Source organism: Crocodylus siamensis, chromosome 5 (genome assembly GCF_052110815.1).
Source record: "Crocodylus siamensis isolate JL-2025a chromosome 5, ASM5211081v1, whole genome shotgun sequence".
In the NCBI taxonomy this organism is placed as follows: domain Eukaryota; kingdom Metazoa; phylum Chordata; order Crocodylia; family Crocodylidae; genus Crocodylus; species Crocodylus siamensis.
Window position 1 is genome coordinate 204520402 of NC_143399.1, and position 26440 is coordinate 204546841.

Consider the following 26440-nt stretch of genomic DNA (forward strand, 5'->3'; position numbering starts at 1 on the left):
TTTGGTAAGGAGAAAAACTGAGCCTTTTTCATTAAAAAAATCATTCAGAATTTTTGGGACACTCGAGACACTTTGGCTGTGCAACGGAGACAGAAACCCAGTGTAATCCAGGCGTCGTGACGTAAAGCCAGCTGCCGGCACTCCTGAAGGACTGACAGAGGCTTGCCAGACGGCAGGGACGTGGCTGGAGCACAAGAGCTGCTCTAAACCGGGGGGCCCAAACTTTTTGGCAGGTATGCCATGAATTAACCTTGCACTCTCCCCAAGTGCCAATTCTTCCCCTGCCCAATCTGCTGCTCTGCCTTCTGCTCCCTTTCCTGTGCTTCTTGCCTGGTCTGCTGCTCTGCTTTCTGCTCCATTTCCCATACTTCCTGTCTGACCTGCTGCTCTGCTTTCTGCTCCATTTCCTGTGCTTCTTGCCTGGTCTGCTGCTCTGCCTTCTTCTCACTGCCCTATCTCCCTGTCCCCGCCCTGATCTGCCACGTCCCACACAGAAACTGCCCATTCCCTTTGCAGTTGGTCAACCCTCTCTAAACCAGGCTGGAGACAGCAGTGATGTAAAACCCAAAGGGGTCGCTCCAAACAGCCCCCATGTAACCTGCCTTCCTGCTCTGCTCTCCCTCCTGATGGGGCTCGGCCAAGGCCTGAGCCTTGAGCTGGGTGAATTGTTTCAGCCAAAATATTTTTCAGCAGCGAAGAAAAAAAAAGAAAAAAAAAAGGCAAATTTGTTGATGTCAAAATGTTGCTTTGCTGAATTTATTTGGGTTTCGTTCAACGGTTTGTTCCAGCAATAAGGAAAATGGGACAGAAGCCTAAAATTGTCAGGAGATCTGGGTTTGCCATTTTCAAAACCAAATGGTCAGGCTGTTCCTACAGCTTTGAAGAATACATTAGACAGATACTTGTCTAGGATGGTTCAGACAGGGCTGACCCTGCCTTAAGCTGGGAGCTGGACAAGATGGTCAGCTGAAATCCTTCCCAGCCCTATTTTTCTCGTGTTACACTAAGATGTGTTAACTGCACTTAAAGTGCTGGTGGCCAAGTGTTAAACAGCATCCCCATGCAACTGCTCAAAAAAACTCTCTCATAGTAATGGTGACTAGTCCAATCTAACTAAATCATGCCATAAGTGTAACGTGTGCCAAAGCCCTAGGATTTTTTATTTTTTTACTCCAAGAGTCATAGATTCATAGAAAAGGAATTCAAATGTCTTCTGATTGTCTCTCTTCAAAAGTGATAGCAAATACTTCCAAGCTAAAGGAAACATTTGTTTTAGAGTGGAGAGAGCCATTCATGTGACCCACAACCATTTTAATTTTAATTCAGGGTCAAGCTGAGTTCTTTTTGGAGGAGGGGTCGGGGGGGAGATAGTGAATAATAACTTATATTATTCACTATTGCACAGAATGATAAATCAAAGATCAGCAAGACAAATCAATCCTTGCTTTAATCTCATGGAATTATACCAGAATGTATTTGACCCGAAGAGGTGGAAAAGCAAGGGTTAGGGTTGGGAGTTTGAGGACAATTCAAAGCTCCTAGCCCTATGCTAATGCCATGAAGTCATACCTCTCCAAAGGAAAGGAGAGGGAAATGCAAAGAAATATGAATCAGTTATTTGCATAGCTATAACTGAGCGCTCAGCAATTCCTGGTCACTAAACATGCATTTGTTTTACTGCACTTCTTCCAGTCTTTCTTACCACATAGGTAAAATATATCCACCTGTGTTGCTTTTCCAGCAACAAAAATGAGCAGATCACTGGAGGAAGATGTCTTCCGAAATAACTTCCATATCCTAGCAAGGGAAATGAGTATTGCAGAAATCTTTGCGAAGGATTGCAGTCATTGGGCTAAGGTGCATTGAAGATGATGCCACTGCCTGAGCTGACTCTCAGACCTATCTACAAATGAGTTTTCCCTCCAGGACCTCAGTTGGAAAGGCTCGGCACATTCACAACCATCACATATGGCCCAACGGACCTACACTGACTTCATTAAGAGTTGGGTGAGGCCTAGGATTGATTTCAAGTCCATCAGACTCCAATTTCATTTCCTCTCTGCTTCTGACAGGGAAATCAAAATTGATTTGTACAAATCAGCTGCGAGACCTGCTCAGCATTCGAGTGAGGGAAGCATATGGTTTCCCTCTAGGTTTAACCGCGTGCTACATGGTATTTAGGATGCCAGGATCTCGGGGTCCTCTTTGCCGAATGCAGTAGGGTTGTTTCCCTTCTAAATCTCCTGTTTTCCCTCCTGCTCTGTAACTCTAGGTCATGGTGCTGTTGTCCTTGCATCAGCACTGAACCTTTCCCTTGGAAAGCTCGGATGTTAGCAGAGCACTTCAAGGCCCTTTGATGGAAAGCACCATGTGCTGCTTGGGTCAAGCAGAGCTGCCGTAGAAGCACGTTGCTGTATTATGAAGAAAAATTCCTGGTGTGACTTGATGTTGCCCAGTTTGCAGACCAAGCCCTGGGGCTGGATCCTCGTTCAGCGTGGGCATTGCCGCTCTGTGAAAATCAATACAGCCAGCACTGAGCTTGTGCTAGGTTCTTCCTCATAGCCATGGAAGATAGACAAGATGGTCTGCTGCAGAGCACACCGGTGCCCTGCTCCTTAGAGCAAGAACAGCCTGGGAGAGAGCCCTAGCAGGGAGTGGGGAGACCAGGGCAGCCAGGTTCACAGGTGCTGCTTGCTAGGGCAACCACTGGGGAGTCAGCCGACAGGAAGGGGCAGGGCCTGGCACATATAAACCCCAGGAGTGGGGCCAGGAGGGCAGTGCTCCGCTGGCAGCCATGGGGGAAGGAGCTCAGTCAGGGGCAAGGGGAGTGGATCAGCCTGACGGACCGAGCAGCTCCTGCCTGCTGTTACGTGTGAAGAATTGCCTGGTAGGGATTGAATGAGACTTTTCGTTACAGCCCAGGGGCTTGAGTTTTTATTTGTAGTTTTGTAAGACCAGAGGACTGGGTTAGGCTATTAGGGGTTGGAGGAGGTCTCACAGAGGCTCCACGGTACCGTGGGGACTCTGGTGCCAGAGAGGGTGTGGCAATTTGGGGTGCACTGACCCCAGCCCCAGAGAGAGAGCCATGAGGAGTGAAAAGCCCCAGAGAGAGGGCTGAGAGGGGTGAGACGCCCCAGGGTGAGGAGGCAGCAGAGCACCAGGAAAGCACAGGATGAGATGGGGCAGTAGAAGCCCAGGGAAGTCAAAGAGGGGGCCAAATTACAGCAGGGCCCAGGTCAAAACCATGTGAGTATCATCTGCGAGGCTTGGGCTGCAGTGCAGGGGAGGAAAAGGAGCCGCAGATAGTGCCCCCTGGCACCAGGACAAAAACAATGGGCAGCCTCCCACTAATTACATCTATTCATTAATCAATTAAGATCAAGGCGTGGCAGGAAAGTAGGCAGGCAGGTGGCCCATAACAGGAGGGTGGAGCCACTGATAGAAAGGCTCTAGTAGAAGTACTCCTGTCACATGGTCACATGCACCCAATCTCAGGACAGACCTGAGATCTTTTCCTGGAAAATACCCATCTCATAGCCCTAAACATCCCTCCTGTTGTACAGTATCTCCCTGATGGTCTTTAAATGGTCTTAATCAGGGCAAAACATGCACTTTTAGTGATTCTTGCCCTATTTCTGCCTCCTTTTCCTTGCAGATATATCCCGTGTGAGCAACTGACAGCTACCTGGAATGGATTTCAAGTTTAGAAGGTCATTAAATCACCTAGATTGCCCTCCTCTATAACAAAGGACACTGAAGTCTCAAGTACTGGCTCTCTTATTAACTACAGTACCTTCCAAGAAGGCGTCCAGTCTTATTTGTTGAAGCAAGGCCATTAGCCAGGATGTCCAAAAGTAGTTTCCTGCACAAGAAAGACCCAGGATGAGAAGTCTGGCCATCTTTGCTAGTGCTCCATTAGTTGCAATGGGGTTAGAAGGCTTAATGCTTAAAGTAGGACCTCTCCATTGACCTGTGGCACAAGCCAATGCTATGAGAAAGGATGTTACCTTGCTGAAAATGGCATTGTGATGCAGTAAAAGTAAGCCTGTAAATCATATAAATTATAGAGAAGCTGGGCGAGAAGAGACCTCCAGAGGTGACATCTAGTCCAAGTCTAACTCCCTGCCTGAGGCAGCATCACCTCTATCCAAACCATCCTATACAATCCATAATCTAAACTCCTTGTAAAACTATAGGCAACCCTGACACAACACAAGGCATAACACAGGTAAAGCAGGGGGACCAGGGCAGCCAACATCCTGCTTCTATAAAAGGATGTTAATATACACACAGAAGATCCTAGGTAGAGGACCCTGTGAAGGATCAACAGGCTCCAAGCTAGCCACATGCCTGCTTGGAGGAGCCTATAAAAAGGACAGGAAGTTGGACTCAAATGGAAAGATCTGTTGTCTCCTTTCCTGGCCAGCCAGGCCTCTGGAGACTATTGCCCAGTGTTTCTGGCTTGACTTGTTCTCATTTTGTGACCATCCTGGCCAGAAGAAAACAAGCCCCAGTGAAAGGGCCTCAATAGAAGACCTAATGTGCGGACTTTTATTTCCCTTCCGTAGCTGGCAAAACCACCTACCAGTTTACAAACCTCCTGTACGTGACACCAAGAAACCATGAGTGTCTCCCTTTCGGAGGAGTAAGAGCTCTAGCCAGTGGTCGCTGACCCCAACGTACGGAGGCAGTGATGCAGTTGCACAAGACTTCATTCAAGCCGCTAACCCAGAAATGCACAGCGCCGGAGCTCATTACCAATCCCCCAGGCCCACTAGCCATCACTAATATTTATTTATGCAGATCACTCCTCCGATTCACACTGGATCTGCACAGGCAGCTCATTATGATGAATGCTGACACAATGAATCCCCCAAGGAATTAGCAATGTTACACCCTTCCGTCACAGGAACAACCATAGCACGTCTCAGACTCCATAGCTATGGAGTTACGTGGGTCAACCTTATACATCTGATTTTAATGCAAGATTTAACGGTCATGCTATATTCTAAGGAAAAGATGTGAATTCTTTTCTACTGGGTTTACAGGAGCAGTATGAAGCATATCCTCCTTTTCCAGGAGTTGGGAGAAGACGATATGCAAAAGGAATCCATTAACGTGTCACTGGAATCAACATCTCACTACACTAGATTATGCCACAGATAGTTTGTACATGCAGTGCAAAACCTCAGAAATTAAATCAAAGGCACCAGGGAAGGTGAAGAGATCAAGGGTCTTGGTAATGTCTTTGAAAGGTTTCATTAGTGGGTCACTAGTTCAAAACCTGGAGGAAGAGGGATTGCCGGATGAATGCATGGCTTCTGCTGGGTTCTTTGATGAATGGTGTTTGGACCTCGACACATCATCACACTTGTAAAAGAGCCTGGTCTTCTGGATGAGGTGCTCCTGACCCTGGGAAGATACAGTCATATATTACAAAACCAGGAGGTAGCGCAGTGATCCTCCAGCTCGATCTCCTATACGGCAGTCCTTTGGGCTTCCCTGTGCTAATTTCCTACAGGAACTAGAGCAGATGTTTTAGAAAAACATTGAACTTGACTTAAAACCTGACAGTGATGGAGAGTCCACCATGACCCTTGGTAATTTATTCCAATGGCAAATTACCCCTCACTGCTAAGACAAAAAAATGTGCTGGCTTCTTGAATGAATTTTTCTGGTTCCAGCTTCCAGCCATTGGACTCTGTTGTTCCTTCATCTGCTAGACTGAGGAGCCCATTAGCAGTGCCTCATTGGCTGTCTAGATACATCTAGGTTCAATTCATGACTTCTATAGACTGCCCATATAACCTTACGCAATTTATTTAAACTCTGATCCTCTGTTCAACCATCTCTAATGTATCTTCCTGGTCTGTCTTGTTTATTGGATTGTTATTTCCTTTTCACACGTCCATCGCTACCACATCCTCCCATCCTTCCAACTTCTTCTCTCTCTAGTCAGGGGGTGATGATTCACAAGAGTTGGCTGAATCGTCCCTAATATTTATATAGTGGTTTAAAGTTACAGAATGCTTGACAACTGCCAGCCTTCCCCAAACCCCTTCCGAGGGAGGTAATTGGTATTATTTGTCAATCCACAGATGGGGGGAAAAAATCACGAAACAGCCCAAGCTATCCTGATTTTAGCCCCCTGAAATGATACCGCAACCCATTTGACCCAAAGAGGTGGAAGGGCAAGGGTTAGTGATTCAGAGTCAGAGCTTGATTGAGAACTCATAGCTGCTAGATGTGTGCTAATGCCATGATGCTGTGCCTCTCCTAAGGGACGGAGAGGAACATGCAGTGAAATAGGAATTGTTTATTGTTACTGAAGCCTTCCCGCTGCCCCATGCAAAGGGCAGTATGGCACTTGCATGCCAAGGAATAAGTTGTGAGACTGCAAGTCTCTCCCTAAGTCCCAGCATGATACAAGAAGCCGTATCAATGGACTGTAATCTGCTCCCAATCTATACCAGTAAAGACTGAGTCTCCACCACCCAGCTACCAGCCAACTCAGCTCCCCTGGCCAGTGCATGGACTTGGGGTAGGGAAAGTGGGCATGTGGCATACACCCTTCGCACTGTGTTTGCATTGATGCATGTGTGCTCTGTCCCCATCCAAGGAACCAGATGGGCCTCCCACACCAGCTGGACCACAACGGAGCTTGGAAAGGAGCTGGATACCGAGGCAACTGGTTGGCATCACTTTTGAGTCTGTACAGTGGCCCAAGTCTCAGCACCTAGGGATCTTTCCAAACCAGCATGAAGACACTTAATGAATCAAGGCACCTAAGTAATGTCATGGCTGCTAGGCTGGCTCAATTTGAATGACTTTTGGGGAACATCTACACCATGTTCCCCAACTGTGTCCTACCCAAGACATTCCCACTCCCACTGGTGAACTCCATACCTTGGAAGTATGCCAATGAGGTCACTCCAAGGACCTCTTCCCTGCTCTCTGATGTCCTGGAGCAGCTTTGGGGGGCAACCCCAGAGCAGTCACATGGGTATATTTCCAGGTTTGGATCTCCTGAGAGCATGCAGGCAGCATCCCAGAGCCATCCCAGCCTGGGCTCACCAGCTGCAAACATGCCCTTAGGGTCTGAAGTGCCTAAATTCTTCCCAGTGCTCTTTAGTTGCCTGTCGCATCAGTTTGGAGCTGATCCCCATTATTTCACTCACCGGGTTAGGCTTTCCCGCAGCATTTCAAAGACTAAGGAGCTCAGTTGTTGGAAATCACTCCTATCATGTATAGATATAGACCTAGACCCAGGAAACAAATACGTAGAGGTTCCCTTGCACATGCACACGCTTAGATTCATAGATGTTCGGGTTGGAAAGGACCTCAGTGGATCATCGAGTCCAACCCCCTGCCTGGGCAGGAAAGAGCACTGGGGTCAGATGAGCCCAGCCAGATGCCTAAATTCCTAAATTCCTTCTCCAGAAAGCTTCCAATGCTGATTTCAAAGCCCCAACAACCCTCTCACAACCAACACTAGAGTCAATAAGCAAATGGATGGTGAGGGAGAGCCTGGAACAGGCTTCATATTCCACTTGCAAGCTGTTTACAATGAGCTGTAAGTCTGTAAGTACAAAAAAAAAAAAAACCCTTTAAAATTAATTAAGAAGAAACCTTCACAGAGTCCCATTTAGAAATAGAGCAATATAAAAAAAAAAAAAAGATAAATAAATATGCCTGTTTGTCTGGTTAAAGTCTTGTGGGAACCATTAACTTTCTAAAACACAACACAAGCGGCAGCTTGACGAAGCCCGAGCACACATCTCAAGGATTTTCCTCCTGTGGTTACCATGATGTCATCGGCAGGCTTTGATGTGTGTGTGCGAAGAATAAATGTTTGTGTGTGCGAACAAGGAAGAAGAAAAAAAAAAAATCACACACGCAGATTAATTTGTGAACAAGCCAAGCACAATAAAAGGTCTGGACGTGCCAAAGCAGAAAACTCCTTCTTCCTTGCCTTGTGATACAGAGAGAACGTGCTACCAGGTTTGATCCAGGACCCACCACGGTCTTCCTTAATTTCAGCAGGCTTCAGATCAAGGCCTAAATACACAGGCTGGTTGCCCCAAGAGCACAGACAACAGAGCTGCTAAAAACAGAGTAATAATGCAAAGCTGAAGATTGATGATTGCTACTGAGGGTAAATCTGATCTCCTTTATGTCCTTAGACCAACACAGCTACAACCTATCCTTTTATTGCTACCGAGGCTTTCAGATTAGTTCCAGCAAATCCCATTACTCCCTGTATAATAAATAATTCATTTAAATTGCCATTATTCGATCCTGGGACTTGATGTCCTTAGACCTCGTATAAGCAATAGACCCTGGGTGAAGAATGGGGCCTCAAGGTCTTACCTACAAGCATGCAGCTTGGGGAAAGTCCTTCACTAGAGGTTTTCAGGGAAAGGCTGGATGGACATCAGTCTGGGATCATAGGAAAGCAGGGCTGGAAAGGACTTCACAGGTTCACCCTGGTCAACGCAGGATTAAGTCCTGATTAAACCATTGCAAGCAACTATTTGTCTAACTTGCTCTTGAAAATTTCCAAGTGTGAAGATTTCACAACTCCCAATGCCTCATCAGAAAATTCTGCCTAATCTCCCACCTAAAATTTCCTCTGCTGTAGATTGAGGTCATTTCTGCCCCCTCTCCCCTATAGCCGCAAAGAAAAGTTTATCTTCTTCCTCTTTATAAACACCCTTCAGGTATTTGAAGACCAATATCAATGGTTTAGCAATAAAGACCCATCCTCTAAAGGATTGGATTTAATGACTTTTGGGCTCCTTTCTAATGCTATGATTCCACACAAAACAAATAATAAGGAACAATGATGAATCCCATCATCTAAGCAGTGTTAAATTCGGTCAGTATTTTGATGGAAGATCACCAAAGAAAAATATTGGGTTGTTGGGTAAGCAGGTAGATGATCTTCTTCCCTTTAAGTTAGTCATAGAGTTATAGAAAATGAGGGTTGGAAAGGTCCTCAGGAGGTCCCATCTAGTTTAACCCCCTGTACAAGGCAGGACCAGCCCCAACTACATCATCTCAACCAAGACTTTGTCTAGCCGGGTCTTCAAAACCTCCATGGATGGAGAGTCCACCACCTCTCTGGGTAACCCATTCCAGTGCTTCACCACCATCTTCGTGAGAAAGTTTTTCCTATCAGTGTCATCTAATTCACTGGGAAACTCTTAACAAAAAAGGAGGTGGTTGATCTTGGTCGATGCCTCTGAACACTGCCATCATGCCAGAAATAAAGGCTGGGGGTTTATCAGTGTGTCAAGGGATACAGGAACATGTGGCTGGAAGGAGACTCCTAGGCCACCAAGTCTAGTCCCCCACATATGCAGACAAGCAGTTGCTAAGTATTCCCCCAAATCACCTCTTCAAACTTTCACACACAAGATCCAGCACCAGAAACACCGAGAACAACCTCCGTAGTGGTACGGGGGCAAGCATAAAAGACGCCATCACGGACAATGCCTTGCTACTGGAATAACAGGAAAGTAATGGGTTAATCGATGCTGAGATGATCCCAGGACACAGGCCTCACTGAAAAAGACAAAAAACCCATGGTCCATGAAGCCTGGCCTAAGGGAATAGTCCATCCTGATCCCAAATTTAGCAATCAGTGGAAAAACAAGACCATCCAGCCAGGAACCTCTGGGTTTTCTAAGTGATGGCAGGAGCATCACTCTGACTTCCTGAGGTTACCAGCTAAAATTGCCATGTTTGGGCTGGGTACGCTCCAGCTGGTCTGCGCTGAAACCACGAATCCCCTCTGAGATCAAGGAGTCTGTGTGTGCTTGACTGTCAGGGACAATAAAAAGTTGAAAGTTGCCTGGTTTGAATGCGAAGGGAACAGAAGTGCCGCAGTTCCCCTCTCTTTATGGATGGGGATAAAATCCTGGCTTCCTTTGAAAAGTGCCTTAAGATCCAGGACCATAGAAGAGCTGAGCACGAATATTATGTGGGGGTCTCGGCTTTCTTTCGAGTGAACTATTTTCTAGACCTGACGGTTGTGGAGACCAAGCAAGAACATGGGAACCCGAGAGGCTAAAACCCCCAAATCAATACATGCAATGCAACCAATTGTTATCGCTGTTCTGAGCTCATGATGTTGTGAGTTCGGTGGGGGGCCAGATTTGTGACTCTGAATGCTTGGGGATGGTTTGACCACCTAAAACAACTGACCCCGCTCCAGTGTGGAAGCATGGCCCCAATCCCTGCCTTGCTTTCAGTCTTCCTCCTCAGTCCCTCACAGTCAACGACGATTGCCTTCCAGGTTCGTTTGAGCGGGTCCGAAGGTGGCCGACGAGGCTGATCCACAACCAACAGACTCTGTTGCAACTCAGGCATGTGTCTGCATGAGGGCTGGGTGGCTCTGCGTCCTTGATTTGGTCCATGACACACATCCATGATTCGGTCTGGATTCTTGATTCGGTTCTACCGCTCCCGCTTTTCCATCTCCTATTGCTGTGAGGTTTCAAAGTACCGAGATCCTTGCAGCAGGCTCTTCCTCTATTTGGGCAATCGTCTCCCAAGAGTCGATGCTGATGCTGCATTTTTTTCAAGCTGGCCTTGAGGACGTCCTTGAAGCACATTCTCTGCCCTCCTCATACGCGCCTTGACTGAGCTAAGAGTAAACCTTGCTTTGGGAATAGGGAGTCGAGCATCCGCATGAAAAGTTGATTGTGGTGTTATGGGAGGACTTGCTTGCAACACGTCCCTTTGCAATAGCTTCTGCTCTGAAGTCCCTGCACTGAGCTTGTGAAAGAGGAGGCTTTGAGTCACCTCGAGGAATTCCACCTTCAAGGAATACACATCCTTGTTAATTAGCAAGGAGCCAGGGGAGGGGCACTCTGAAGTGCTTTGGGTTAGAGTACAAGGCAGTCAAGGGGAAAGGGACTTAATGGTGGGGGTCTACTACAGACCTCCCAACCAGGGAGAAGAGCTTGACCAGGAATTCTTGGGTCAGCTCACAGAGGAAGTGAAGGCTAAGGATGTGGTAGTCATGGGGGACCTGAACTTCCCGGACATCTGCTGGGAAAAGCAGTCAGCCAGGTCTGACCGCTCACGTAGGTCCCTAGCCCAAATGCAGGACCTCCATCTAACCCAGGAGGTGCACAGCCCCACCGGGGAGATGCCTTGTTGGACCTAGTGCTGGCCACAGGTGATGACCTGGTGAGGGGGCTGCGGGTGCTCGACCACCTGGGCGACCGCGATCATTGCCTGCTGGGAGTCACCATCCAGCACAAGGTGGCAAAGGCCGGCAGCAAGGCAGCAGCCCTAGATTTTAGGAGGGCAGACTTCAACGAGCTAAGGAGGATAGTTGGAGAAGCACTGAGATCCCAGAGGGGAGGGGAGCCAGCTGTCCAAGGTAAGTGGTCGCTCCTTAAGGAGACGATCCTCCAAGCCCAAAGGAAGGTAATCCCAATGAGGATCAAAGGGAGCAGGAGAGCACACAAGCCTCCGTGGCTCACCAAAAGCATCCGGGAATGTCTCTTTGCTAAAAAGGAAGCTTACACCAAATGGAAAGAAGGGGTCATCACCAGGGAGGACTATTCTGCAGTTGCTCGGGGATGTAGGGGGGCAGTCAGGAAGGCCAAGGCAGAGATGGGACTGGGGCTAGCTTCCCAGATTAAGGACAATAAGAAGCCCTTTTTAAATACATAGGGGCTAAAAAGAAGGTCCCGGGTAATGTGGGGCCCTTGCAGGACGCGTTGGGAAACTTGGTTGTCACACCGGACGGCAAAGCTAACATGTTTAACAATTTATTTGCCTCCATCTTCCTAAGTAGGGACCAGAAGAGCCACCTCCTTCCTGTGCCCCCCTCGGGCCCCGGGGGAGGCACACCTGGGCCACGGGTTAGCGAGGATTTAGTTAGGGAGCTTCTGGAGGGGTTGGACGTATTCAAGTCAGCCGGCCCGGACGATCTCCACCCTAGAGTTCTAAAGGAACTGGCCGAGGTCACTGCAAGTCCCCTGGCACGGCTTTACGAGCACTCGTGGTGCTCTGGTGAGGTACCGGAGGACTGGAAGAGGGCCAACGTGGTCCCCATCTTCAAAAAAGGCACGAAGGAGGACCCGGGAAACTATAGGCTGGATAGTCTCACCTCGATCCCAGGCAAGCTGTTTGAGAAAATTATGCTGGCACACATCCAGAAGGGGCCAGCAGGGGACCGCATGCTTAGGGGCAACCAGCACGGGTTCATCAGTGGCAGGTCCTGTCAGACCAACCTGGCGGCCTTTTACGATCAGATCACCAGATGGTTAGACGCAGGGGTAGCAGTGGACATCGTCTTCCTGGACTTCCGGAAGGCTTTTGACACCGTCTCTCACCCCGTTCTCATTAAGAAACTGGGGGCTGTGGTGTAGACACCCACACAGTTGTGGGTCGCCAACTGGCTGGAGGGCCGCACCCAAAGGGTGGTGGTGGATGGGTCCTTCTCAACCTGGAAGGACGTGGGCAGCGGGGTCTCCCAGGGCTCGGTCCTCAGGCCCGCACTGTTCAACATCTTCATCAGTGACTTGGACGAGGGGGTAAAAAGCACCTGTTCAAATTTGCTGAGGCCACTAAGATGTGGGGGGACGTGGGCACACTGGAAGGATGCAACAGGCTACAATCAGACCTAGACAGGTTACAAGGGTGGGCAGACGAGAATAGGATGGGTTTCAACACAGACAAGTGCAAGGTGATGCACCTGGGGAGGAACGACCGGCACCATACCTACAGGTTAGGGAACTCCCTCTTGTCAGCACGGAGGCGGAAAGGGATGTGGGGGTCATCACTGACTCCTAGATGAACATGGGCCGGCAGTGTGGGGACGCGGTCAGGAAGGCCAACCGCACCTTGTCCTGCATCCACAGATGCATCTCGAGCAGGTCCAGGGGGATGATCCTCCCCCTCTATGCGGCACTGGTCAGGCCGCAGCTGGAGGACTGCGTCCAGTTCTGGGCGCCGCACTTCAGGAGGGATGTGGACAGCATGGAGAGGGTCCAGAGGAGGCCACTCGTATGATCAGGGGACAGCAGGGCAGGCCCTACGAGGAGAGGCGACGGGACCTGAACCTGTTCAGCCTCCACAAGAGAAGGCTGAGGGGGGATCTAGTGGCCTGTTACAAACTAGTCGGGGGGACCAGCAGGCACTGGGGGAGTCCCTGTTCCCCCGAGCACCGCCAGGAGTGACCAGGAATAACGGTCACAAGCTGGCAGAGGGGCGGTTCAGGTTAGATATCGGGAGGCGCTACTTCACGGTCGGGGCGGCTAGGATCTGGAACCAGCTTCCAAGAGAAGTGGTGCAGGCTCCTACCCTGGGGGGCTTTAAGAGGAGGTTGGATGAACACCTTGCTGGGGTCATTTGACCCCAGTCCTCTTTCCTGCCATGGCAGGGGGTCAGACTAGATGATCTGTTCAGGTCCCTTCCGACCCTAGAAACTATGAAACTATGAAACCTGCTTCCCTGCACAATGCCGACTCCAATCCTTTCGCCTAGGTTGGCTTTGAGTCCAGCAACCCCCAGCCCAGCCCATCTCAGACAGCTCACTGTTCCCATGCTAAATGGGCTGCCTGATTGGGGAAGCTGGAGAGGCTGGGAAGGGAGCTCACAGGGTGACATGTGTTAAGGGGTGTGCAGGAGCCTGACCTAGACAGACGGCAGTTCAGCCAGCTTAATTTCTCCATAAACACTTCTGTTTATGCAGCAATTTTTGCCCTAAAAGGCCTGATTTTATATTTGTGCTTGTGGATTCATAACTATATCTTTTTTAAAATAGCATAATAAACACAGCACTTCTCTCCTCGGGAAAATAAATACTGTCCAGGATCCAACTAAAATGATCTCCTTTCTCCTTCTGTCCCAACCACCATGCAGACAGTCTAGTCTCAGGCGGAGGGTGGTAATCTGAGGCTTAAATACAACTCAGCCACCTCTTTGGACATGGCCTCACCTGTCCCCAGCACGGACATCACATGGGGACATCTGTCTCTACCTTCAGGGCAGAAATTTGTCCTACAGAAGGGAGGATCCTAATCCCACCCATCCAGCCCCCTCCCTCCAGAGCTGCCCAGAGCAACCAGTTTCTATGAAGATGAGTGGGTCAGTCTTCCCTTCTCTGAGCTTTTGTTTCAGGCTCTTTGCAGACTCAGGCAGATATGCCACAACCTCAGTTGCAAACGAGTTACGGCTATACACTTTTCACAGCTGTGAGGGCAGGAAACATTTTTTCCGACTGACATCTGAGTTAAGGGGAGGAGCAGGAAGCTCGAAGTACACCGAAAAGCCTATGCTTTCTTCCAGTCCCAACGCAAATCCCACATGCACTCCATTAATTAATCTTACTTACTTACTCATTTGTCACGCACGATTTCAAACAATGAGAGGAAGCTGGAGAGGAGACTGGGCAGAGGAGAGCACCATAAGGCCACAGCAGAAATGAACTAAAGCTGATTTACAAAGCAAGGCCACGGAAACTGAACACGGGTCGCAAGACACATTGGCTTGCTGATTTAGCATGGCACTGCTGATGGCCTAGGACACTAGAAGAATTACAATTAGGGTCACCCGAAGAAGGAGGAGCTGGAAGACTGAAGGTCTTTTGTCTTTCTGCATGTTAATGAAGAGCAGGATCACCTTTTCTCGCCTGCCCATTGCAACACACTCACACCGCGAAGCCCAGCTACCAGTTGTGATTAGCTGCCATCAACCAAACATCACAAGCAGTCTTTCTCTTTGTAAAAATGAGACTCAGGCCACAAGGCTTATTTGCACCCTCACACCTGTGAATTTTCACATTCCAAAAAAATCGCTATCCTATCACCTCTGCTTGTAAGGGATGGAGCCTAATATCTACAGGTGAGCGTGGAGAAGTAATGCATGCACCAGTGTGCACTTGTGAAAAAGTGAGCCGGCACCCCGCTGCCAGCTGGTTGGAAGCCTTCCTTGCAAACAAGGGACCTAAAGCCAAAGGACATTTTAAAACACGCTGTTCCCAAAGGGCCACGCCATGCAGGTGAGCAGAGACAACATTGGGATGGGGCTCAGAAGACATCACTTCTATTGGCCAGATTGGGGATAACTCAGACAAGTCACCTCAATGCTCCACTCAGACAAGTCACCTCAATGCTCCATGCCTCAGTTTTCCCACCTGCAAAACAGCCTCCCATCCGCAACCTAATGACCCAATCTCAACTTGTACCAACATCTACAAGGTGCAGTCAGGTCTGCTCAGCTCTTCCCAGGAGCCCTTCAAGGGCTCACAAAGATGATACGAGCCCTTCTGCGCTGTCTTCAAAAGGACGTTGGACCTTTGACTCGAGGTCTTTAGCTGAGCTTCAGGTGGTTGCCCAGCTTCAACTGCTTTGTGATGTGCACTGACTGGGTCTTAGGCCTAGTCTAGGGGACAAAGCTCTTCTGGAGAGGTTAGAAACCACCCAATCCCAAAGGGTCCTTGTGGTGGCAGGGCCTTCCTTTGCCAAGGGGAGCCAGAAGACGCAACCAAGTGCCTCATAGATTCATAGATGCTAGGGTCGGAAGGGACCTCAATAGATCATCGAGTCCGACCCCTGCATAAGCAGGAAAGAGTGCTGGGCCTACATTACCCCAGCTAGATACACATCCAACCTTCTCTTGAATACCCCCAGGGTAGGGGAGAGCACCACCTCCCTTGGGAGCCCGTTCCAGACCTCGGCCACTCGAACTGTGAAGAAGTTCCTCCTAATATCCAATCTAAATCTGCTCTCTTCTAGCTTGTGGCCATTATTTCTTGTAACCCCCGGGGGGGCCTTGGTGAATAAATACTCACCAATTCCCTTCTGTGCCCCCCTGATGAACTTATAGGCAGCCACCAGGTCGCCTCTCAACCTTCTCTTGCGGAGGCTGAAAAGGTCCAGTTCCTCTAGTCTCTCCTCGTAGGGCTTGGCCTCCTGTGCTGCCTTCTGCTTCCATCCATCCCTTCCACAACCGGTGCCTCCCCAAGATGCACATCATGCCCCAGTGGGCCAGCTGCTGTAGTGGAGCCATGAAGACCATGAGAAGGACATGGCTTGGGCGGCGATGACTGCTGTCTGCCCCCATAACTTCTCCCCGGCTAAACACATACCTTAGTGCACTGGATAGGGGTCAAAGGTTCCCGCTGCAAAAGCCAGCATCCTCATTAGCAGCCCTGGGATGAATCGTGCTCTGAAACACAGCTGCCTTCTGGCCCCAGGGGTGGCAAACAGCTGGCAAACAGCTTTACCGTGGGAGGATGTTTAGCCAGTACTGATGGCAGGTTGAACTAGTGACCTAGCAGTAAAGAGCCCAAACACCTCATTACTGTTCCCGTGAACTACCCAGCTCTATAAAAGCCCTTTTACTCTAAACCTAGAACCTGAGGAGGCTACAGTTACACGTGTCTGTAGCTGGAAAAACATAGGGAACGGCGGCACAGAGGAAGCGCTAAGGTGAAAAGCTTAATTGCATAGGTTTTGTGCACGCCAGATACTTTTTCACCTCCCTTTCTAACTTTGGGGTGAGGTGAAATACAATAGTTTGGTTCTGCTGCAGCTCTGGCAATATTATTTTTTTTTATTTTTTTTTACCTAATACAAAACCTGAAGTATCGTTCGAACCTCTTCCCTTGCCTCCAGAATAAATCCTGGCACCCGACTTCGGGAAGAATGCGAAACCGCAGCCTCGTTCCCCCTGAACTGAAAAAACACAAACAAAAAATTAAAAAGCTGATACTTGATTCGATCAGGCAGCAAAGAAACGCTGACCAAATTAGCACAAATGGTACCAATTACCACCTCCAGCCCCAGCCAGATGCTAAATCAGCCGTAGAAACCAACTTCACACCTCATCTTGCTGCTGAGGATATAATTGTAACTCCAGAGAGCAGCGTAAGAGTCTTGGTGACTCCGCTCCTTTCCTTTCCAGGTCTTTCGATCAGTCTAGGTTTTCTCGCCTGCAAGCAACAGGGAATTTCTTTTCCAGCAGACTTCATAAAAGCGCTGATCCTCTCCCCAGCCATTATTACCTTTTCGGCCCAGATACCGCACACATTTCCATGCACGTGCTGATTGCACGCGTGAGACCTCAGCATGTGAGATCATGCTGATAACAGGAGAGAAATGTCAAGCACTTGTTGAAATCAGTGGGCCAAGATGTGGCTGTGATACAGCCTGAACCCTATGAACCACGGAGGCCACTGTGCTTTTGTAGGACTGTGATTATTATTTGCCTCGGGGTGGTGCTTAGGAGCCCTGCTCACAGACCTCCCTCTGCTAGGTGCTGTACAGAGAAAAAGCATAAACACTGTCTTTGCCCCAAAGAGCTGGGAATCACAGGACCACATAAAAGATGGGTGGAGATGGGCAGGAGGGAGTCCAGGGAAGCAGCAAGAAAAACACTTTCTACTGTGATCCTCCATCCACCCTCACAGCTGTGGCAAACAAATACTTCAAGCCAAAAAATAAGTGCTAGACACACATAATCTCCCAGGGACTTCACTGCTGCTATCACTCATCCATAGGAGATGCTCAGATCCCACTCAGATCCCTCATAAAAAGGCAATAGGTGGGTGTGGTGGTCGAACAGACATATTAGGACCTGCACCTGAATGCTGGCGACCTCACTAGCTGCGTGTTTCGCAGCCTACATTTGAGCTTTTCTAAGATGTTTTTCTGCAGAAGGGGCTTTTTTTTCCCCTCCCACCTCCTCTGGATGAGATGTAAAACATCTCATGGCTGCTTGCGGTCATCAGAAGTCCCTGAGCACTTTTTGTAAGAGAAGAGGTGTTAACCCCACCATCCTGGCCAAATTCCAACGTGAGTCCTTATATTCTTCCTCCTTAAATTCCCCTGGCTGCTTTGCTGAGATACGGTGTCCTTCCCTTGGCTACAACTGCTCTGTGACTTACCCAGCATGTCTACACATGCATTTACTGTGCAGTAACTGAATACACAGTAAGTTACTGCGCAGTAAGTGGTTTGTAGACCTGCATCTACACATGCAGGCATTATAGTGCGGTAATGCTGTGTATGCACCAACTTGGGAGTAACGTTACTCCCAAGTCATTCCACACAAAAAGGTTACTGCGCATTAAGGTGTCTACACATGCCTTGGTGCGCAGTAACTACTCGGGAGTAAATTTGCTACCTGCACGATGCAGGTAGCAATTTTACTCCCAAGTCAGCATAAGTCACCATAGTTACCGTGCGGTACTGTGCAGTACAGCAATTTACTCCCAAGTCAGCATAGGTCACCATATTTACTGCACAGTACTGCACAGTACAGTAATTTTCGATTACTGCACAGTAACAGTGTACGTGTAGCTGCACCCCCAGAGGGTGTTCTCCTCACTCACTTCCTGCCACACACCACTACGCAGCACTGCACTGCTCTCTAGTGACTTCTTAACCCCAAGGTAGCTGCATTTCAATGGCAAGGAAAGCAGGCCCTATTTCTCAATTGCTATCAAGAGGAGAATTAACTTATTGGCATTGCAGTAATATCTGTTGGACGCCCCCCCCCCACCCCACTGTGTTTGGGGCAACCCATGTCATCCCCAACCCTCAAAGAGCATGTCATTTCCCCACAGCCAAAGCAGGCAAATGATATACTATTGTTCCCACATTCATGAAAAAGAGCGGCGGTATGAGTGATAGGCCCAAGGTTACACAAACTGCACCCAGGTCTCTGGGACCCCAGTCTCATGCCTTAACCACAACCTGAAAAATGCTTTGAGACCTGGGCAGAGGGACATTGCAAACATAGCAAGTTGCTTCACTAGCTCAGCAAACCTCACAAGTAGTATCCCCCAAGGAAGTGCATGATGAGGAGGCATACTCTATGCTAATACCCCGTGACTGGAAACAGATGGAAGGGGCTATGGTGCTGTGAGCACAGTGGAGGATTTCCTTCCTCTGTGCTCTACATGAAGGTGGCATCATGCTTCAAGCAACAGGCTGGAGAGTAGGGGTGAGCCTAAAATTGGGGACTCGGGTGGTCCTGAGTTATAATCCTGGTTTGGCCCCAGGATCTCTCTCTCACCTCAGGGCAGGCCATTTTACTTTCCCCTCAGTAGATCCATCTGTAAAATGGGCATAATAATACTCATTCCTGTATTCTGAGGATTTTTTTTAGTGCTGTGGACATGTCAAGTGCTAGAAAACAAAATTAGCAAGCTCTTTGACTTGACTTTGTGATTTTAATTTTTCCACAGGTTTTAAGGCTGGATCAAGCTGATCACAGAAATGCAGGTGCCCATATGAGCATCGCGCTCATACTTTGAAGACCATACATAATGCCAGATTACTGCTGCTAGTGAGCAAAGGTGGCCTCTGTTTCTTCAATGAACTTGGTACTATGCATTTCAGTCATTCTGTACAGTTCAGGGAGAGACTATTTTTTTTCCAACATCAAAGCCCCAAGTTCCCAAGCACACCTTAGTTTTCAAAGTGGCAAGAATTACTTCTTTCCCGTAGCTAACTGCATGAAACCATCCGCAAAGATATTTCAGAAAGCACAGCAAAGTACTGCATGCAGGTTGCCTGCTTGATTAACTTCTTGACGCAGCACTGGAATAACCCCCTCCGTTAAATAATGCAGTCATGTCACAAGGGAATGAGTGGGTCCCTATGAAATAGCACAGCAACGAGTCCTTCTAGGGGGAGAAAAATGCTTTTCTAGTAAAGGGATTGGCCTTTAATGGCCAGGCAGAAGTCATCTGATTTCACTGGCCATCTGTAAAATAGGAATAACACTGTCATATTTTGAAGTGGCATCATAAATCATGCACATATTTTGCCCGCATGGCAGGGAAGGCAGTTTGTGCATATTTGAGTTATTCTTTTAACTACTGGAGTTGCTTAATAACCATTATTCTCATGCTCCAGGATATCCTGGAATTTTAAACATTGGGTTTGTCCTGAATTGGAATGAAAAGGCCTTTTTTTTTTTTCTCATAATGAAAAATTTGGCAATATTTAGTTTTGTCAAGGTTGAAATGTCTACATTTTGCTTTACTGTTTCCATTTTTATAGAGCAAAGGCACAGCAAGGAAGAAACTGAACATGTCAACCTGTCCCAAATGGAATATTTCACTATTTTGGCTTATATTAACAAACTACTCCCTGTCTTTGCAGTGGCAAGACACTGGCAGCGCCCTTCATCCCCCGGCTTTACCGATGGCACGTTAAGGGCATTTGATGTTGCCCGCATTACACCTGCTGGTTGCGTGAGATGTTTCCTCAGCCTGATGAAGGGTGTTTGTGCCCAAAAGCTTGCTAAGAAGAACTTTTTCCAACTATTTGAGTTGGTCTAATAAAAGATATCGGATTTCCCCAAAGAACCTTTTTTGTGGTTTGTTCCTGAAGCTTTTAAGAATAGGTCAATGTAACAGGGTCCTGCTCCAGGGGTGGCCGTGATGCCCCTGGCACCCCCTGGTTTCCCAAGTCCGATTTCTTCATTAGCGTCTTTAATGGGCTAATTATGTGGCCTCCGTTCTCCCTTGCACCCAAGGCCATGCCTCCTGGATGTCACTCCTTCCTCCCTCACTCTTCCTAACCTGCCTCTTGGGCTATGGGGAGCCCCTTTTGCTGGGTCAACACTTCTACCTCTGCCCTTGCCGGGCTACAGACCCCTGGCCCTGCCTGCTCAGCCCCTCCGGGGGCCGTTGGGACCTCCTCCTCCCCTTCATCCCTTCCAAAAACCTCCACAGCTGCTTACCCCAGATGTTAGCCAGGAGCCCTGCTGCAGCCCAGGAGCTCCTCTCCCCATGACTCCCCATGGCCAGCCCAGGCCCTGGGCTTATATCCTGCTAGCCCAGCCCCCTCGTGATCAAGTGACCTTCTAATTGGCCCTTGCCCTGCCTGCTTCTCACTGGCTGCTTCTCTTAAAGTAGCAGGAGCGCCAAGCCTCCTGCTACAGTCAAGCAAACCTTTTTTTAAGCTGGGTTAGGCAGGGGGCCACCTGAAAGAATAACTCATTCAGAAGTTCACGAGCTTTCATAGGCAGCAGTTCAGGCAAGGATGATCCTGGTTGAAACAGGGGGTTGATCTAGAGGATTGTTTCCTTGTGCAAGAAGAAAGGGACTCCCCTTGGACGGTCTCAGCATGGATCTTTATTTCAAGTGCACTGTCAGCCGTGTGTTACAGTGCACACGCAGAGCTGTTGTGCTGTTGCCCAAGTACATGAGGCTTCCCAAAAGCTTCATGGTGTCACTCTCCAAACCACCCCCCTCCAACTCTTGTTCCAACCTATAGGCTGCTATTAGGACCCCCGAAGTGCCCCGCCGGCCTGATTTTTCCATGCTTCTATAATAGCTTTCCATTAAATATTCAAGAAAAAACAATACAATCTTCAATGCTGTCTTGGGACAGTGTTCCTTAGCCTTCAGGGTCCTCTCTAACTTCTTCATGGGCCCTGTGAGCAACATAGCATAGTAATGCCATCTCTTACTAGGCTTTGCAGGCCCTCAAGGATGCTGGCAGAGGAGAGAGGCAGAACCAGCCCCTGAAAGAGCCCCATGGCAGGTGAAGAAATGAAGATAAAAAGGCAGGCTGATTGTTGTTCAGCAAGTCTTGCATTGGGTGCACTCTATTTAAAAACCAATTGAAAACTCACTGCCCTGGGGAAATCACAGTGCAAAAGAAATGCCTCTCTCCCCTCCCCCTGCTATTCAGCACTATTGAAATGCAAGTCAGGATATGGGCTCCTTGCACAAGGGAAGGACACAAATGGGAAACAAACCAGGAAGGAGCAATGCTTTGCCAAGGTCATTCAGGATGGCAGATGGGACAGTGGCAGCTAGTCTATGACAGGCCAGCCCCCAGCAGGCAGCCTTTGTCCCACACACTACCAGGCACTAGGCATAGGTTGTGGGAAGGCAATGGTGGATGCCAAAGGAAAGGAAGATCAAAGTGGGCGTTAAGGGGGAAAGGCTAGGCATCACGAGACAGATAAGAGGAGCGAGGAAGAGAGGGGGAGGATTTTCTCGGTGGCATGGGAAAGTCAGGAAGACACAGAGGTGAAGTAGGGCTGCAGACGTAGACCTTGGCAAACCTGCCACCGTGTAGGGCCGGTCTCGGCGCGCTGCCGGGAATCCAGCCGGCCGGGAAACTGCCCTTTGCAAGCTCATCTGGCCACACAGCCCCGCCAGTGAAAACAGCTCTGAAAACTTTCCTTTGACAGGGACAAGCAAGCAGATGCCGAGAACAACATGGCAGCCAGCTGATGCAAAAAAGCAGTGGCATGGCTACAAAACCAGCTGGATCGTGGTGGCAGGGAGGAGAGTTTCTGCAGCAGCTAAGCCAAAAAGGAGGCAGCAGCTAGAGGGTTTTACAGGGCTCCAGCGTCCGGCTGAGGTTTCTGGTCATCCTGTCTGGAACGGGAAATGGGTACGGGCCTCCCCTTGTATATAGATCAGGAAAGAATTAGCCAATTGTCCAGAAAAGTGGTAGGAATGGGGGCTGCTTTCACCACGGGCTCACTCATAGGGCTGGGTGGGAACTACTTTTCCTGTCCTGTGGAAAGTTGACATGTCTTTTTTCCTCTCGCTGCTTTGGGATGAAACTGAGACCTGTCAGCTCGGGCAGGTGAGAGACCCTCCTCCCTCACACATAATCAAGCAGGTGCTGCACTTATCTGGGTGGTAGGAGACGGAGGCTGGAGTCCCCAAGACAGCCGGGATGTCGACCTGGGTTTCCCGTGCCCTACATGAGCATCCTGATTATCAGGCTGCAGGAGCATGTTGTAAAGGGCTGCTGGTGTCTTTGCCCCTGAAAGTCCATCCTAGACCTGAGAAATCCTTGCAAGCGACACAAGCATAGCAGCAAAAAATATTGGCTGTTCACAAATCACCAGAAGAGCATTTTGTTGAAAAAATCCTGATCAGTTCTAGCTACTAGTTTAAATCCACCTGGTGTTTATGTCCCAAAAGGAGAGCTCGTGCCATAGCTCCTGGTAGATTCGAATCCTGCAAAGAAAGCATCGGTGGCTACAGACCCATTCAATCAGCGTTACCCCCGAGTGATACCAGCAGAGTCCACATCGCAGCCGGCATTGGGATATATAACAGCTAATGCCAAAGGGCTCTCGGGCACTAAACAAGAGAGGTCCAGGAGAGACACCGAGGGATTAACAATCATCTCCCCAAAACACCTGGCATGAACCTGACCATTGAAGGACCAGCTGGATGTGCCATCTTCATCCAGCCTGATTTTGTCATCAGCACAGCCGCCGTGACCAAAACCAGCAATGTCCTGATTAAAAGACATTGTGCTGGTTTGCTAGTCCACATCATCTCAACCAGCTCAAAGCTCAAGTGGTTATTAGTGACTTGAGCAGCCACCTGGGACTACTGCTTAATGGATGAAAATGGTGAGTTGGTGGGTGCATGGGTCAGATCACACCATCTGAGCTTCATCCACGGCCCCCAGCTCCCCAGTCCTTCCAGCGGCAGCTGACGGAAATGAGGCTACAGTCCTAAGCAGGTGTTTGTCAGCCAAAACCCAGATGGTTTATACAACAAGGTGAACATTGGCCAGACTCTATATTCACAGCACACCCCCCCATCACCATCTGGATCAACATTATTTTGACACTGAGCTCAGTGCTATTCCATCATCACTTGAATTTCAAGAGAATGGGTTGGAAGAGTTATAGCTGTGTCCCTCGTGCTGTTATAGGAAAAACTGACCCAACGCTACAAAATTACAACCAGTTTATGACCACAGTGTGTGCTGATTTGAAGGAGAGTATGCCAGGAGGCTGCAGAGAGAACGATGTGTCTGGGCTGACATCTGAGCTCTCTGATCAGTCTGCAGAATACAAGCAGATGTTTGAAACAGCTGCATTTGCTGAGGACATGTTGCTGCTTACAAAGAACTGGCACCTGGGTTAGAGGAGGAAGCACAGAAGTCACGGCAGAGCCTCAGTGAGTGTGGGGACACGACCCACAGCAACGTGAAAGCATGGGCAACCATCCACAAGCTTAGCAGTCACCCAGGGAAGGCAGCACATCGCTATAAATGGCAGAGCAGGTCCTGTACCAACCCCTAAAAAACAGCTGGGCACCCAATCAGCAGCTAAAGCAGCAAGACGACCATGAGACTGATCAATTTAGGGCACCACGTGCAATGGCTGAACGAGAGTGATCTCCCTCAAGAACGACAGAGTTGCTAGCGTGGGCAAGGTTCATACAAGCGGATCAAACATTTATGAGTGCTGCTGCTCTATTACAGGACGTGTAAAAACAACAAAACGTGGCGCAATCAGCACGCATTTAGTGGATTCAATGGCTGGATGATCTAAAGCAATGATTGTGACAGGTCACAGATATTAGTCATCCACTACATAGACGGTCACGCTGCAGCTGCAGGCACCTGAAATCCCGGGGGAGTCCCCAGCCACCAGGGAACTGATGGTCGCACAACTGAAGATGGGGCTACGTGGTCCAGCAAGCACAACAAGGACATCAAAAGCACACAGACATCACCAACCACCACCCAGAGAGTGAGCAGTCCACACAGAAACATTTAAACCGCCTTTGAGTAAGAGTCAGCGGGTCAAAAAATGAGATGAGGCCGTGGAGTTACTTCAACAACACAAAGAGATGCAACTATAGTGAAACAGGGAAAGTCTCCATTGGTCTCCTGGAGAAAATATGCACCCTGGAGGAGCTTGCCAGGGGTACAGACCAGGCTATTATGTGCCCAGTACTGGAAAAAATCGATGTTTGTGGCAGGGCAAGGGAAAATGGTGACTTCCTACAGGTTCTGAATGGGTGTCTTATAGACCATAGTTTATGCTGGGAAGACATGGGAAAGTCAATGGGGATCTTCCTGTTGACTTCTACGGGCTTTGAATCGGGCCTGAATTTCATAATCGTCTTGGTCCAGGTTCTGGTGGACAACCGTCCACTTCATCGCAACACCATCCCAACTAGCCTTCATTAGCTTCTGAATGTCTCACAGTCCAGTTGGCCACAAATGATCATCCCTTCCCTAGATGTGGCCTCCCCCGACCCAGATGCAGACACACAACCGTGGGCAATAAGGAAAGCTTGTCCTACTCTCGCCTGCTCTACCCAGTCTGTGAGCCATCCCTGCAGACATGTCTCGGTTTATAAGAAAAGCACCATGAATGCCCCACTGCCTGCTCTGCGGGTGCTAGACCAGGCTTTTAGTTTGGCAAGCAGCCTCATCAATTATTCTCAGCTTCTTTTTTCTTTTTTAATTCCCAATATTACTTCTATCTGTTCCTGAGGATAAACGGTATCAAAACCTTTGTGAGAACAAACAGATGGATCGATAGTGTTTTACAGAAAATCATTCAGTTCAGATTGATTCAGACAGACAGACAGATCTTTCTGCACTGCAAATAGCTCATCTAACTGCAAGCACGAAAGACAGACTGAAGTGCTTACCACACATGCATAACATGGGGCTAGGGATAGCGAGATGAAGCTGAAGCTGTGGTCTTCTTCCTAAATTCCCCAGTGATAAGGCAGGGTAAAGTCAAGAGACATGTCTTTAGAGTCCAGTATATCCATTGCCTCTGGGTGGAGAAAAAAAAAGGGATTTTATCTGTAGGGACCAGATAATCTCAATGCTTTGCAAACAAACCAGAAAGCAAAACATACTCAGAGTTTCCCTGATCTACCACTAAAGTGCAGCCACCTCTGGAGGGTACATGACAGCTGTTGAACAGTGCTGGGGCAGATGCAGGGTGGGGGTACAGCAGTGCAGTCGCACCCCCCCTGGATTTCTGCTGCACCCAGAGTTTAAAACCAGCTCCCTGGCAATGGCAGCAGCATGTCCTGATGGAGCCAACTGACTCATTATAATCTACCTCATGTTTCTGAACACTTCATTTCACTGCTATTAACAACCCTGTCTCCTTTTTCATGGTCCTAATGAAATAATCATCGAATCATAGAAAAGGAGGGTGGGAAGGGACGTCAGGAGGTCACATCTAGTCCAGTCCCTTGCTCAAAGCTGATGTTCGGCAAATCAAGCTATCTTTTTTTTCTGCAATTCTGCCCGGTCTTAGCTGCTCCTGGTGCTGTACCTCCTATTTCACAGCCCTGCAGGCTGTTTTTTAACTCACCACTCAGGTGTGGAAATAACTTGCAAGTACAGCAGGGAATCACTGTCCAAATTCGAGAAGGCTAGATTTTGCTTTATGAATCCTGAAAGAGAGATGTCCATTAATAACTGCAAGACTAATGAAACAACCTATTTTGATTATTTTTGGTCTAGTTTGTTGGGGGGGGGGGTTATATACGATACAACAAATGAATGCACGTTCCAATAAATGTATCTGTCTTGTTGCTCCAATCTTAAATGAAATAATACAGCCCTGGGGTATTAGCAAAGCATCTAGTTTCTTTTTAATGTGATAAAAAAATAGGTGCTGTGTTACATGCGATGGTACACACCAT

At 48.6% G+C, this 26440-nt stretch overlaps 1 long non-coding RNA gene across 1 annotated transcript in view; it reads right to left on the reverse strand.

Moving 5' to 3' along the window:
• LOC149865176 (uncharacterized) overlaps positions 1–25550 on the reverse strand; it is a 42728-nt gene extending 17178 nt beyond the window's left edge. The window contains exons 1-2 of the long non-coding RNA XR_016442443.1: positions 25424–25550; positions 16596–16703 (exon numbers count right to left, since the gene is read on the reverse strand). This is a non-coding gene — a long non-coding RNA (uncharacterized LOC149865176). The remainder of the gene's footprint in view (positions 1–16595; positions 16704–25423) is intronic.
• Positions 25551–26440: the final 890 nt, after the last annotated feature.